The sequence below is a fragment of the Lytechinus pictus genome, chromosome 1 (assembly GCF_037042905.1).
Source record: "Lytechinus pictus isolate F3 Inbred chromosome 1, Lp3.0, whole genome shotgun sequence".
Classification (NCBI taxonomy): Eukaryota; Metazoa; Echinodermata; class Echinoidea; order Temnopleuroida; family Toxopneustidae; genus Lytechinus; species Lytechinus pictus.
This window is the reverse complement of record NC_087245.1, coordinates 9623134-9639988: the sequence shown is the minus strand read 5'-3', so window position 1 is coordinate 9639988 and position 16855 is coordinate 9623134.

The window sequence follows — 16855 nt, the reverse complement described above, 5'->3', positions numbered from 1 at the left end:
TTCATGTCTCTGAATGGGAAGTCTACCACACTACTTTACACCACCAAGTCTCCTTTTTATATACATGTAGGCTTTACATTGAGCTCCAAATGTGCATCAAATATCTATCTACAGGTGCAGTGTGAATATCGCTGTGCAGAGATACAAGTAGGCCAATAATGGCTACCAGTACTATCATTTTACGTAAGGTAAAAAAATATGACAAAATAAAGACAATATGTGTAAACACTGCCCACAAATGCTACAAATTCTATATCCAATATAAAAACAGGTGGCAAAAATTATATTGACTCTTAAGTTCAAAATGGGGAACACCCTATGTGGTTACAAGTCTGACTCATTCGATCAGAATTCTATCGGACTTTGATTGAGGGAAGTTGTTTGAATAGCCAACAATAAAGAAATCATACGGGCATGACCTCGAGTGGAAGAATAACTGTGGTTGCGTTTTGGACTTAAACTTCAAACCTTTTGTTATAGCATCTGTCATGAATTAAGGTCATGTCAACAACTACTAGTCTGCTTCCTGTAGTAAAAACAAATGATTGCACAATTCAGGAAATTAACTTGTAAATGTTGTTAAATTTGAAGTAAGTGAAGGTTATAGAAAAAGAATAGTTCAGAAGAATAAGATTATTAAAGGGTGCAGTGTGAAGAGTAAAATCTAAAGGGATATTTTACAATGATTTCAAACAAACAATTATATATCTGAAACTACAAACACCTAGCAATATCACATATTTTGAAGATACTCCTATTTTTTTTTCTTTTGGAGAAACACTACAATAAGTTTTAATGAACTCATCACTTTAAAGAAAAATTGAAAGTTTTAAAGGAGAAATATATTGATTTTGAACATATGGCCTTATTATATATCAATGGTAAGGAAATGATGTTGGGATTATCATTAGGTCATTTGAAAATAAAGAAAACAATACACAAGGTGGAAATCGCCAATTAAAAAAGCTATGATGCCTCTCTGAAACATGCCTCGCATCGGTCTCTGAATTGACTCGAATTTGATGACATCTATGATGGTACCAGAGACATGATTGGCTCTCCCACATCAAGCTCCACTTGAGTGCAAAACCTATCTTGCGAATGCTAGTGAACGTGCGATTTCTCCACACTGTCACTGAGTAGTTCGATCATGAAATGGAAGAAAACCCAGAAGTTATATCTAGATTTGGATTTCGAAACAAATGTTGTTGAAGAAGAAGATACTGATGATGAAGATTCTAGCTCTAGTGAACAACAAAGCAACATGGAAGAAGGAAAATTAGGGGAATTGCGCCGGTGATGGAGAGTGGAATGAACGCGAACCCCTGTCGTATCTGGGTGCACCACCCAAAGGCCTAACAATGAAAAAAAGTCCACGACAGAGTCCCTTCACTCACTTAACAATTTCGAAATATATCAATTTTAAAAAAATAATTGAAAATAGTGATTCCATGTACTTCCAAACAGGGGTCCGAACCAAATCCAAATCAACTCATGATAACTACATGTAGCAGCAGACGATATGCACCAACAAGAAAATGAACTTCACTTGTGGGATGGATACTCGATCTGTCGTTTTGTTTGAATTTCGACATCATTATTCTGACTAAGTGAATTCAGGGATTTTTTTTCATATAAAAATAAATGTATGATTAGAATTATTTTTTCCATGATTATTACACCTTGTTGAATCAAATATTTGAGATAAATTAAAATGAAATGTAAAACTAAAAGATCAACCAGCTAGCTAGCTTCTAAAGAAGAGCTGCACGTATCTGGTACTATCATACGTGTCATCAAATTCGAGTCAATTCAGAGACCGATACGAGGCATATTTCAGAGAGGCACTTTAGTGCTTTTTAATCGGCGATTTCCACCTTGTGGAATGACCTAATGATAATCTCCACATCATTACCTTTTCCATTGATAAGACCATATTCATAATCAATATATTTCTCCTTTAACCATAGATTTGTGAGCTACGGTAATCATCAAAACTGGAAGATATTTACTGAGCTCCGCATATTAGCATCAATGATACAAACCCTGATACACATATTAAAACTAACATTAACCACCAATTGACATACATGTACATGTACTGTACCACCAATACAATTAGTTTTACTTGAGAGCACTTGAAATTAAAAGGCAAGTTTTTTTTCTAATAAAAAAAAGCTCCCATACAGCAGACTGGTACTGCTGATAAAACTTTAATAATATTTTACATACATGTCCAGATGTCTGGTATATTCTATGAAAGGAGTGAAAGTATTATTGTAAAGCAATGAAGATTGTCATTTCTTCTGAGTTCAACAGATGGAAATTCATGAATAAAAATCTGAACTTATATGTACTATTAATAACTATCCAAGATGTTTTGATAGGAACATCCGTCTTCATCAGGTGTCATGTATATTTATTTAATAGTGAGTTCAGATTTTTTTTATTCATGACTTTCCTACATGTAAATGTATTGAACAATTTAACAATGCATGAAGCATCTCTCATCACATCATAACATGTTAAAAGATGTCTCCAACTTTGAATATTTTATCTTTTTGTTCAATTCTAGCAATTCAACCCTTATAATATCACACCCACTATTCTCAACATCAACTCTGATGACTGGCAGACTGCCAAGTAAAGAGACCAGTATGAATACCCAGATTTCAGGTTAAGGATGATAATGCCTCCTGGGTAATTGCTGTATTTAGACTACATAACACCGTCACCATGGACCCTATCATGATAACGCTAAACTGGGTATCAAATGGTGAAAATTTTAACAAAGGTATTTTACATCTAGGTATAACCCTGATTTTCTCCTGACGTTCTACGGCAGAAAAATATTAAATTACCATAACATTTTCTAAAAACATTTTTTTGAAGGTGTTTGGAAACATCATTCCCAAACCACAGAATTTTCCAGATATCAAAGAAATATGAAAATATATTATATTTCTTTTCAACAATTTCCAGGACTTTGTATTTTTTTACTTTTCAGAAATTTTCTAAACTACCTTTAAAATAATATGAAAATGTATACATTTTTTTTACAAAAATATGAAAATGTATACCGGTATCTATTTGAATTATTTTCCAAGAATCAGAATTTCTAATCACAAAGACTTCTTTACTTCCAACACTATTTGCAAGACAGTAGGCCTTCATACATCCATGTGGGATTTCATATCAGTATGCAACTAGGGCTTTTACATACTCTGGCATTAGTCAATCTACATAGTACATGAACATCAAATATCCCATCTAATATATTCAAAGGCCCTTTTATGGGTGCAAAAAAAATAATTGAAAAAATATGAAATGGAAAGCTTATGAAGCTCCAAAATATGACAATAGAAATTCAATGCATTTTAACAGCCTACCATGGTAATTAATTAACACTTGAATCCATGAGCCTCCAAAATTGGCATTATTGCACTCATGTATTGTTTTGTAGATTACATTTTGATATTTTTAGAATTGTAACAGAAAAATCATTGGAAATGTTTATTGCTGAAACCTGAAATGGATGAAAACCTAATTTCTGTTATTACTTTATCTGCCTCTTCTTTGAGGCAAACTATTATCATGTTATCATCAATATGACCAATAATGACAATCAGTACTACATGTACATGTACAATCATTGCTTTGCTTCTGGTTAAATGCATGTACAGTATAGTCCGGAGCTACAATGATAATAAATGCATTTTGTGTAATGAAGTCTAAACTCCCTGCTGACTGTTTAAACTTTTTATTCTATTCTTTGGAAAAATCAAATAAAACAGCTGTACTAAAGCCTAGCAGGTTGATGTTACAGTATAGATCTAACCTTGTCAACTTGTGTCCCAAGTGACGTGATAATCAATTTTTCTACCAACATTGTGGCAGTACATTGATAACCAACCAATTTAGGTTGGCTAATTAACTGTCAGCCTTTGTCTATGTTGTCTCATTACATAAATGTAATGTATCTGTATTGTGTAATTCATTTTAATGATACATGTGCATGTACATGTTAATCCCTTTTCATATTGTTTGTTCATAAACATAACATGAATGTGTCTTTAACTGCATGTGACTTCAATTATTTTCTTGCATACAGTATATATGTATGAGACTGTGTCCAATATTTTTTTTTATTTAATAAAAAAAATATATATAAATCTTCTCAGCATTTTTACTGCCTCATCTATGATTTTAATTTACACATTTCATTCAATGGAAATCATTTAATATCATTCTTGATAGTACCATTGGAAAGATATGACAGAAGTGTATCACACACACAAAAAAAATTCAGTATGTCCCTCCTACATGTATGTTCTCAATATTTTTTTTTTTAAAGCATACTGCTCTTCACAAGCTACCATAGAAACAAAGGTGATTTTTCAAGTACTTTTAGTATCTTTGAATATGCACAAGAGTATCAAGAGTGTCATACATATACATTTTGACCTGGGGAGAGAGCATAGCAAATTTGGTGTGCTTTGTCTTTTGTGCTCACATCTAAACAGAAGAAAACATAAAGATGGCAATGACGTATTACCCAATCACTTTGTGAACAAAGATGGGATGAAAAAACATGTAGAGAAGTGGGTATGCTCATGAATCAAAAGGTCCTTCTCAAGCAATATTACATGGATTCAAATCAAATGGAACCCGCTCCCTTAAAATGTCATAGTTCAATTCCAATTACCGCAGCCATATGGAAGATCCGGTAAATGCTTGTTTGCCGCTCAAAACGACATGAACAGATAAAATATCCATTAATTCTATTTTGGAGTTAGTGGAGTAACAACCTCTACCCATAGGATTCTGTGTTGGGATTTTCAAATATTGCATTTACAAGCTACATGTACAATTGCTGCCTTGGAGATAAAAGCAAAATATGATTTCAAAATTATCAAACTACATGTATTATGCTGGTGTAGTGCCTTTGCAGTATGTATTTATGTGGTGTTGTCACAAAATAAGGATTACAATTTTGCTCCTTGCTGAGTATGTTTCTAAACACTGAAGTCAAAGAATTAAAAACTAGATATTAAGAGATACATGTACAATCACTAAATTTAAAGGATAAAAAAGCGTAACAATTTCTTAGTAATTCTCTAAATTATATATTTCCATATTACAGCACAAACTCTGGCATTGGCCTACATTTACCATACAGGTAAACCCCCACCCCGAAATATTGACCAACATGTAAACACAGTTGCAATATCATTTGCAATTCCTAGAAGTATTTTTATCGTACTCCATGAAAGAAAGCAAGCTGGTACAACCTGGTACAGGTTGGCAAACACCTGAATTTGAAAACAATCAGGACAGAATCGATTGATCTCAGGCTTGCAAGTTTCACACAATATATTGAGGATAATTGCAATATAGGCCCTACATGCACATCAATATTGGTGACCTTGAAACCCAAACAATAACATTTCACAATATCAATAGAGTGTTGAAAAATGTATACAACAGAATATGGAGATAATGTGTAAGATTGTGTACATGTAGGTACATATACATGGCAGATGACGCATTTAAATATCAGACAAGTCTAAAAGTTGTTTAGTACACAATATTTCTATCACTTCCATAGACTGCTTTCTCTTTAAAAAGTCCATGTATTGACAAACAGTTTAAACAAGTCTTTTTTGAGGATTTCTTTTCTTAACCATATTTCAAGTTCATGATACATTAACATCTACCTAAGATTTAATATACTGAGGAAAATTGTCATCCATCAGAACAAATCATCCCCCTCTCAACAGATTCCATCTTTCACTCTCTCTCCCAGTCTCAGCCTTCCCAGGTCTTTCTCCATTTCTTTATTCCTCTTTTCAACCGTCCTTCCTTCTTTCAGGGCTTGCATCCAAGGCGGACTTAGATCATGGGAAGCTCGTACCCCTTAATAAAGGCATGTTCTTTCTTCTACATGTACATGTACATATTCTTAGTTTTCCCATATTATCTCACCCCCTAATATTTCTTTCTGTCCTCCTCCCTGCTTTCCCCTTTTCTCTCTTCAGGCGCAGATCCAAGGAGGGGGGGGGGGGGGTGAGCCGGTCCCGGCCCCTCTATTTTGGGGCAACCAAAAAAAAGAGTTAATTTATTTATGTAGGAAGATACCCAATTACTCATCTTTTTCATGATTTACAAAAGATGAATAGAGTGTCCCATTTTAGGTCAAATCTCTTTTTTTTCCAGCAGCAATTATTTAATTACATACACATCTTGTTCATGATCAAACATTGCTCAGAATGTTCAATTTTCAGGACATAATACATGAAAAAAAAATAGCTTGTGCTTCACGCTCACACTATTCGATTAGGGCTTATATGAGATAATTTATGTTTTGTAAGAATAAAGCCCGGGGGGGGGGGGGCACTCGACCAAAAAAGTAGTGGGTATGTGCCGCGGGCAAGACAAAAAACGGGGGCCTCGGAGCGGGCTTATTGTAAAAAGGAGGGTCCTCGGAACGGGCTTCGGAACTACAAATGTTTGTGAAAACGGGGGTCCTTGGAACGGGTCCCTGCGTGTGAGTGCGTATGCATCCCCATGGAACGTGCATGCAGCTAAAGTAGCCCAGCAGCACGGGCGCCGGGTGCGCAAGCGCAGTGGCGATGGTCGGACAGCGCTCTGCAGCCGCTTTTCACCAAAATTGCGGCTCATTGTAGCAGAAAAATGCGACCAGAACGGCGTAACGGAAAATATGCGAAGCCTTGGAGCGGATTTATTTCTTCTTTTTCTCGATAAGAAGAAAATGCTATGCTTTGGAGCGGCTTTCTTTGTTCTTTTTCTCAATAAGACAAAAAATGATATGCCTTGGAACGGAAATTTGAGAGTAAAAATGGGGGTCCCCTCCGCGGCACATACCCACTATGCATTATATACTGAGTGCCCCCCCCCCCCCCCGGGGAATAAAGCTAAGAAGTGACTCTTGGGGCTATCAGTTCAAAGAAAGAAACATAAATCAACTTTGAGCAGCCAATCGGGAAAATATGGGTAAAAAATTGTCTCTTGCTCTCTCTCTAGATGTGAGCATGTCTTTTAATCTTTTCTTATTCACATCTACAATACTGATTATAAAAAGAAAGGGGTATTTTAGCATTAACCTAGATACTGATTCACTCCTCAAGGGGGCAGGGGGAAGGGGGGGGGGGTGTTGCAGAGGTCAGGCAATCTAGCTAGCCACCCAAGAAGCCAAACCTCAAACAGCTCAATATGATATTGATTTCTGCTTCTTCCAAACCTCCAAAAAGGGGTAAATATATGGCAACTAGTCTCTGAGACGCTGACCACACATACATATAGCCACTGTTAGGTCAAGACCGCACACAGAATCAGTGTGAAGACAAATAATTGATTGTATGGAGACCACCTTCATACTGATTTGTGACTACATTGTAGGCCATGTTAAGAGTAATGAATGACAAACATTGTCTCTTTTCTTTCCAGTGCTAAGATACAAATCAATAATGAACATAAAATGTCATCACTACCATGAATATAAATGATAGTTGCCTATACCACAAATTTAATGATGACTAAAGAAAATTCTTTCAGGGGCTGGTGTGAAATTTGATAAATACTGAAGATACAAGCAAAACCATTTCTAATTTTTGAGAAAAAGACATTTCATTTATTTTTTTTGTTACACAATATATGGGGAAGCTGGTCGCATACATGTTTGACATCACAAATCAGAAAAACATAATCTTTTTAATCTTTGATCAATTTTCCTCAAACCTTCAGTACTCGTTCACCAATATTTTTATTTTTCTATTTTTACAATAAACTTTTTGTAGGGTGAACTGCCCCTAAGTTGACTAGTATGGCAAGTTCCCCCAAGTCTGCGCAGTCCCCCTTGTCTGCGCAGCGCACAGCCGCACATGCGTATCTGCGCGATTCTAATAAAAGAAGATACGCAACGAGCACGAACTTTAAACATGTAATACATCTATAGACAGGTATTCATAAAAAAATCTGACTCAAAATGGTGGAAAAATAATGAATTTAGTGCATTTCATGTGACGGCCTCAAAATGCAGCCTTTCTCATCAAAATCCCTGAATCGTGTGCAAAGTAAATGCGTGCCCAGACATGGGGTATCATTTTTTTCAATCTGAAAATGACTGCCCGAGGTTTTTTCAAGAAAATCCTATATTTTCTTTCATTTTTTAATGAGAAATTTGGTACACTTACTCTTAATAATGTAAGGAACATTATTAATTGAAAGATTTTGTGAAATAAGAAGAAATTCATGTTAAATCTTAACTCAAATTGTTAGGTGCGCAGACTTGGGGCCCACCATCATATGCTTTTCACATTGCAATATCTTAACCCCATACTATCCTTAAACCCGGACTATCCTTAACCCCATACTATCTTTTTTTGGATTCACACTGTCTTTCTTAACCCCATACTATCTGCTTAGCCGGGGTTAACGCCTTAACCCCGGACTATCCCACAGCTCATGAATATTGATGACTTTACCATACAGACCGTGATTAACGTGCAATTTCGACTTCTGTGATTGGCTATTGCTTAGCCCCACTTTTCCTTAGCCCGGTTTCGTTTCACACTGCATCTCTTAGCACCGCAATTCTAGCACCACAATAAGCCGGCTAACCCTGCTTTTTTGCAGGGCCAGATAGTACCGTACTATTTACCGTGCTAGCCCATTTGCTAAAACGTAGCGTGAAAACGAAGTGGGCTAAGCTTAACCCCAGGAAATTGGTGGGGCTAAGGCCCCCCCCCCTTAGCCCCACCAATTTCCCGGGGTTAAGGAAAAAAGTACAGTGTGAAAAGCATATAAGTATGCAAAGAACCAAAATGGATTTTCCTTTTTGATAAATGTATATCGGTAAAACAGAAAATCACTTTCCTTACATAGGGAATACATGTTCATGTTCTTTTATGCAAGTAAAATAAATGAATATATTTAAATTATCTTACAAAAAGTCAATTCAGCTATTTGAGCGAAATAACAAATCATATCCCCAATGGATATTTCCATGGAACTCAAACACTTTAATCAGCTATTTAAATTCATATCCTTTTACCACTATGTATGTGTAATAACTTTGATTGCAAGCAGATGTACTCAAATTATTTCTTTATCATCGATTAGTGACAATAAATATGCATAACAAAAAATTAATAATTCCAATTTCATTACTATTCATTTTTATTTTCTACTTTAAGGGAGGGGCGGGGGCACTGTTTTCAGCAGCTATACATTCACATCAAGCATGCATTTCTTCCATCTGGATTCTGGAGTAAACAACTGTACATTTCCAGGAGCACGACACGAGTATGGAGGAAAGAAAAGTAAATTGTATATCCCGTTTCCATCCATGCCACGGAGCATGCCTGTAATACAGTCTAATCCCATGCCCTCCATCCCTTTTCCTTCCTCCCATCCCTCTCTACACCTAATCCACCACTGCTTATGAATGCATACATGTGCTTGAGTATGTGCTCCGATCATTAATCCAATTCACTGGAGAGGGTGGACTGGAAGACTGGTGCTTTCCTCCTTGAGGCCTTGCGTGCAGGAAAGTAGATTTAGAGTGCTTATCTACCGAGCATTATAATTCAATCACCTCGTGAATGGATAACAAACTGGATTAACAAAGCCTGCATAGTGGCAATACACACAGATATGAAACTAATTATGCCACCTCATACCTTCCGCTCGCACAGCAGAGGTTTTTGTCTCTTTCTTTTGGCAATGTTCCTCCTTTTCTATCATGCACACATACATTATCTACATGTACATGTACTTCTAACCTCCCATCATTTTTAATAAATGTTACACAAGGTTTCCTCCTGCCAAAAAAAATGATTAACGTTAACTTACATGTTGTAAATCTCAGAAGGAAAACATATAATGTTGACCTACATACATGTACACATTTGATGTAAAAAGGCCCAACGTACTTGGCAGTATTCTTTTACAAGAAAAAATTACAACAAACTTCTACTTTAACTGACCTTAAAAAAGTCAATATTTATCAGACCAGGGGGCCGTTTCATAAAGCTGTTCGTAAGTTAAGAGTGACTTTAAGAACGACTGGTGATCCTTTCTTACGCGCTAAAGCATTGCCAATGAAAATACCATTTACCATAAGAAAGGATCACCATTTGTTCTTAAAGTCGCTCTTAACTTACGAACAGCTTTATGAAACACCCAGCAGGCCTATAAAGGTATGTACATGTACATGAATTGAATATGACTTAGTAAAAAAATAAAGAATAAAATGAAACTATTAAAAGAGCTTTATAAAACTTGAAAGCTAATGTCCATGTACATGCCATCCCATCATGAAGTTACTGAAAATAAATGGTATTGTATTTAATACTGAGCTTACAATGTACATGTACGTGTACGATAACACAACAAATCTGCGTTGCTCTAAGAGGGGGTCTCATCAATTACCATACTACAAAAGTAAACAAACAAAGCAACTATGGTCGTCAATTACATCATGACTCACTTCAGATTTGACCCAACTTTACATCTGCAGGGTACCATAAATCATAACGTAGTACAAAGACAAACATTCTATTTAAATCACAGAATATAATGAGGCCATCAAAGTCTAATTGCATTGGAATTCATAGGATATACTTATTGCTATTCACTTCTAGTTTTGATTCAACTTTGATAAGGAGATATGAAAATATATTGCTAAAAATGGATGATTCATTGGTCTCTGTCTTCGGCCGCTGTTTTCCTGAAATGTCACAGGAGTGATGAGCTACGCACATGCTGAGCAAATTCGCATATTAAGTCTACGGGATGTCACATCGACTCTCTATCCCCTCTTTGTAATGAACATGGATAGAATCAAATTAAGCTATTAAGGCTTAATATACAGAGTACTTGGTGAGTCAGAGAGAAAAATGGGTCGTAAAATGTTCACATCTACCTAAGATGAACAGATGGACCTGGATGGGATTAGGGACACACATGCCGATTCCACAATGGATTAGTGTATCAAGATGATGTATTTCTTGAGATTTTATTCTCAGACAAGAATCTGAGGATTTAATTTTTTGAGGGGAAGACATTCAACTTCATGAACAATATTTATCCATGCTATGGCTGTGTAGTCGTCTACAACTACCGGTACACAAGTTTTGGTTTCTCTTTTTGTCTATTGTTTTGATTTGTATTCATTGCAAAAGCAGTTGCATTTATTACAACATTGCAATACGCATTTAACTGAGTATTGAGTTGATAATTTTGTTTAATAGAACAAACTTTCATTTAAAAAAACTAAATGATAATTCAAACAAAAATGACATAAAAAATACGAAGAAAAAGAAAGGAAGAAAGAAGATACCTTTTCAGTACACAGAGAGAGAAAGAGAGAGAGGGGGGGGGGTAGATGAAAGACAAAGATTTATTTAAGTGGAAGAAGGTAGACCCGAGTCAAATTGTCCATTTCATCTGTGCTCATTAATTTTAATTAACTACATATGAAACTTGAATGCAACATACATTGTAGCCTAACTGATATCTCTCATTCCTGTCATAAAATTTGATTGTTGTGTATTACAGATCAACAGGGTATGTACAGCACCATAGAATGCAGTGAACCATCATTACCCTCATGAATTCATGATCTTTTCATTTTATCATTATCAATCATCAAACAAATGAAATGATTATATCAAAATATAAAGCAAAATGGAAATGTATGATTCCAATACAGAAACATATATACTACATGTACATGAAACATGTATATGCATGTTTTATTGTACATACACATGTACCACGAACATGAAGCTTGACCACTCTGGCCAAGGAGGTACATGTATACCTCCTTGGTCTGGCAGGATATCAGTGAGGTCTACCGGCTATTAAAGAGACCGATAGGCACACATGATGAATAAGGAAGCTTTAACACATAAAGGAACAAGAAACCCAAGTGTAAAGCCTGAAGACTAATGATACCAAGTGGCTAATGTTCCTCATCCATCAAGTCTTGTAAACTGGAATGGCTTGCTGTTGCAAGAACCTGTCATGAAGCTCTATTCACATTTCAAAATTCAGTCATGTTCTTTTGCACCTGTGAATTATATCCTTCAGGTCAAAACAAAAACAGAATCAGTACTGTGTTAAATACTGTACACATGAAACTGGAAATTATGCTTTGATTTAAACCTCTGAGAAAAAAGAATAACCTCAGTTTGGTATATTGTATCAGTTGGTTGAAGTAATCATCTAAAACCCAAGACTACATTATGATCTGAAGTTGAAACGAAAGAAATGTCTTCTGACACAATACCAAGTCCCTCAGAGAAGAGTTCAAGTCACATTCTTGATGCATAAATGTTTTCCTGTAAACACAATCAGCTCAAAATGAATTTGACTATACATGTATCTACTTAATAATGTATGTTTGTCAGACTGAACAATGTACTGCACAGTCTGACACATTGCAATTTTCTTTTGAATAAAGTGCAAGGCTGAAAGCCATATTCCACTTTCATGTGAAATACATACATGTACATGTATTTTGCAAGGTACACCTGTATGGTTCTATGGTTCATATTACTGTATATACTGGATTGAACAAATAATGAACACTACATGCAACTTCCACCCATACCAAGTGGTAAAAAAAAAAAAAAAAAAAAAAAAAAAAAAAAAAAAAAAAAAACATGTTGCACTTTTACAATTACATTAGAAATGTCAACGATCAGAAGTTGATTCAGAGCTCTACAACACTCCATGTACATGGAGGCGTGCTATGTACATACAATGTATACCTTAAATCAGCCCTTGGTGAAGGCTATAGTTTAGCCTGGAGAAGGTTAAAGTGTGAATAGGCTTCCAACATGCTCACTGGTAGGAACTAATAACCCACTGCTATGTAACCATATCTGTTTTTCATGACCCACTTCTCAAATGCTCTGTAATTAAGACCAACATCCGGAAGGGGGTAGACTTCCGCTTGTCTCTTTGGCCGTTTCATGTGGTGATATCATTCCATTGGACACAATACCTGTTCAGGTGATTGATGCAGTGATCCACAGTTGCTCCTGTCTTTAATTTCTTTGAAGACATACTGTACTTGTCGGATCAGGGTTTTAAGGTTCTGAATCCTGATGAGGTGAGCTAATGTGAACATTAGGATTTAAGATAGGGGTTTGCTTTCATGTTTAGCTGAATATTTTCTTTTGGAGCAATTGTTGCCAGAGCAGGTCATGAAATCAACAACATTTTTTCATAAAGGCCCCATATCCTTCAAGATACGTGTACATTCTTTCAATTATTATCTCAATTATATCTCCTTCACAAACCAGTTTCAACAAAAATGAAAACAAGAAAGTTCCACTTCCACTTACACATGTATATCCAAAATAAGTCAAATTCAACAAATTCTCTGTTGGGATTTTTTTTCATTAGATAAACAACATATTGAAATTTAGAAACTATTGAAATTATATCAGCAGACCTGTTCTTCTCTTTCCAATTTCTTCAATATCTTGATGTTGATTCAATGAGTTCATCCACAACACCAAGGCTCCTGAAACTCATGGAAGAGTCACATGATTCATTTTCATGAATGAAATTCGGAATCTGTAATCTTAATCACTTCAATTATAATAGCAAACAAGTATTTCAGAGAGATGAGAAGACAAGACAACTGGTACATGTATCCGGTGGAGGTGATGATCTACGGAAGTGAAAGACGAGTTGAATAAACCTTTCTGAGAATGACTAATCACCTTCGCTGTCATATCAATCGGGTAAACATGATCACTGAATTCACAGCTTTATTGATACTATGATAGACATAAACAGCTGAGCCATAGACCTTATGAACCCTACATAAACATAAACACATGAGTTCTAGATAGACAATCCATTACGCCATCTTAATGATATGATCAGAGACTCATCAATTCACTTTATATCAAATTCAAACTGTTTTCACAACGATATAACAGTAGACTATCAGATTATCAGAGTAAAAATGTACATTGTATTAACAAGAACTCATTCATTTCTTATATCTTTATTTCTTATTGTTTTTAAGGTATTAAAAGGTAAAAGAAAAATGAAGGTAAAAAGAAAAAGATTAGCTTTTCATCAATAAAGAACAGCTTTTATGGTTTACTTGAAGACATGCACATGTACTGTACAGATGCCTTCAAGTAAACCATAATTTTCAAGTTATTAAGTCCAAGAGCACAAAAATATATGAATGGCCCCAAAAGAGTATCCCAAACTGATAAAAAAATAAATATCCACAATAGATGTGTTTTCATCAGTTTACAGGTACATGTACATGTATCTCCCTTATATTGCGACCTGTAATTTTTTGTTTACTGGTGAATCAAAACAGAAAATCTGTTTTGGTTCTTTACTTTTCATGTATGATTTTTTTTCTCCGTACATTTCCTATGACAAAACAGAATTTCCATTTTATTTTTAGATCAAGTTTAACGGAATTACATGTATGGCAGTGTGTCCAAACTTCGCGCGTGTCCATACTTCGCGGACGGTCCTTATCTCAAAAACTAGCCAATATCCTTAAAATCTGACATCATCAACGTGAAAAGCGACCTAAAATTACCGTTTAATGAAAATTTCTTTAGGATGAGTTCAGTATTCATGAAAATATTGGCAAAAGATCGGCAAATTTGTCACCGGCGCTAGCGCCCGTTTTGAAGAAATCACAAGCATCACGATATCACCATTTTGCAAGCAAAAATCATCAAAAATGTGAGTTAAATGTGGTACTAACCGATTCCATAGCATTTTGCCATCAATCTGATTTAATTTTTCACTTTTTGAACTTGAGTTTTTGTATAAATCTCCACAAAAGCTTTGGTGCGCGAAGTTAGGTCACACTTTTCTGAACGGTTTTCCAGCACAGCCCGCATTCGCCGATCGGAATAGAATTTTGAGATCGCGATACCGGCGAAACCCCTTGACCTACTTTACATTTTCGTCCATGATTTTATAGTTTACGATCTTGCCGTCAATGTGGTAACTATTTCTTGAATTGGTTTTGTATAAATTATGAATATTTTGTGAACAAAATTAAAAATTAAGCCTGATGAATATTTTTGAAAAGTGCGCGAAGTTTGGACACCCCATCATACAGGTCTTCAGAAACAGGAAAGGCAAATTTTTTAAATAAAAAATTCACTGTCCCTACATTGTAATAGCATTATCAAATATACAAAAAAAATACAACAATCATACACATTAAGTCAAGTCTAATTTCTAATCAATCCTATTTTTTATATTTTTTTAGCATGCCATCAATCATCAGTGCCAGTTTTAACTTGGTTCATGTAAATTGTAATGTAGTAAACGCACCAACAACACGATAAACAAAACAGTCAGTGCAAGCACATCTCATTGCGTACCGCTGGCCATCGGGCTAGCTAGGCATGCATCCAGCGATGTCATCAAGCACCACTCAGCTCACTCACACTCACTATCACACTATTCACAGCACAAATTATCATACTCACTGACTGTAATAACTAATAATATATCTCTCCTTGGAAATCTTACCTTAATTTTGTGAGGAATGAGTCGACTACCTAAACACACTATCAAAACCAAACAAAATAAACGTTATGGTGATTCTCTTTCCCTCTCCATTTCGTCGATACACTTGTAGTTGTACTTCCTACTACTCTATGCCCGCGGCGCGGCCGGTTCAATCCCATTCATCTGTGGCGTCCGTCCGCGTACCGCGTACCGTACCGGCGTACCGGTACGTGTATTATGTATCTTGTGACATTCGCCCAACAAAAGACTCGCATAGATCTACAAATAAACTTTGACATAATTTATATTGTCGTGTGTCTTTGGGGAACGTTTCATCAATATTTTCATCCGACAAGTTGTCAGATCTGACATCTTTCCATGATTTTGATTGGCTGAGAGGCACTGTTCCTATGGCGACTGTCGGATAAAATTGGACTTGTCGGATAAATCGTCCGACAAGTCCTTTCATGAAACGCCCCCCATGTATAATTATATATGGAGACCCGTGTTTGAGGGTGGTTTAAACCCAACCCTTGGGCTAAAAAAGGAGAGGGGGTACTAGTCTAACCACAACCCCCTCCCCATGTTTGAAACGTGGCATGGCCAGGTGCGTATCCGGACATCTAGCTACCCCCTGGACATCCACCCCCGGACATCCACCACCCGGACATCCACCCCCCGGACATCCACCCCCTTAGGACATCTACCCCCTAGGACAAGTACCCCCTAGGACATCTACCCCCCGGACATTTACCCCCCGGACATCCACCACCCGGACATCCACCCCCCCCCGGACATCCACCCCCCGGACATCCACCCCCTGGACATCCACCCCCCGGACATCCACCCCCCGGACAATTACCCCCCGGACAATTACCCCCCGGACATCTACCCCCCGGACATCTACCCCCCGGACATCTACCCTCCGGACATCTACCCCCTAGGACAAGTACCCCCCGGACATCTACCCTCCGGACATCTACCCCCGGACATCTACCCCCCGGACATCTACCCCCCGGACATTTACCCCCCCATATCCAAAATATCCGTGAGTAGATGCCCGGGGGTAGCCTGTCTGGGGGGGGGGTAAATGTCCGGGGGGTAGATGTCCGGGGGGTAAATGTCCGGGGGGTAAATGTCCGGGGGGTACTTGTCCTAGGGGGTAGATGTCCGGGGGGTAATTGTCCGGGGGGTAGATGTCCGGGGGGTAGATGTCCGGGGGTAGATGTCCGGGGGGTAGATGTCCTGTTGGCACTGTTAGTGATTAGTATTAACATTAGCGCCCGCATTAGCGCCACTGTTAGTTAATTCT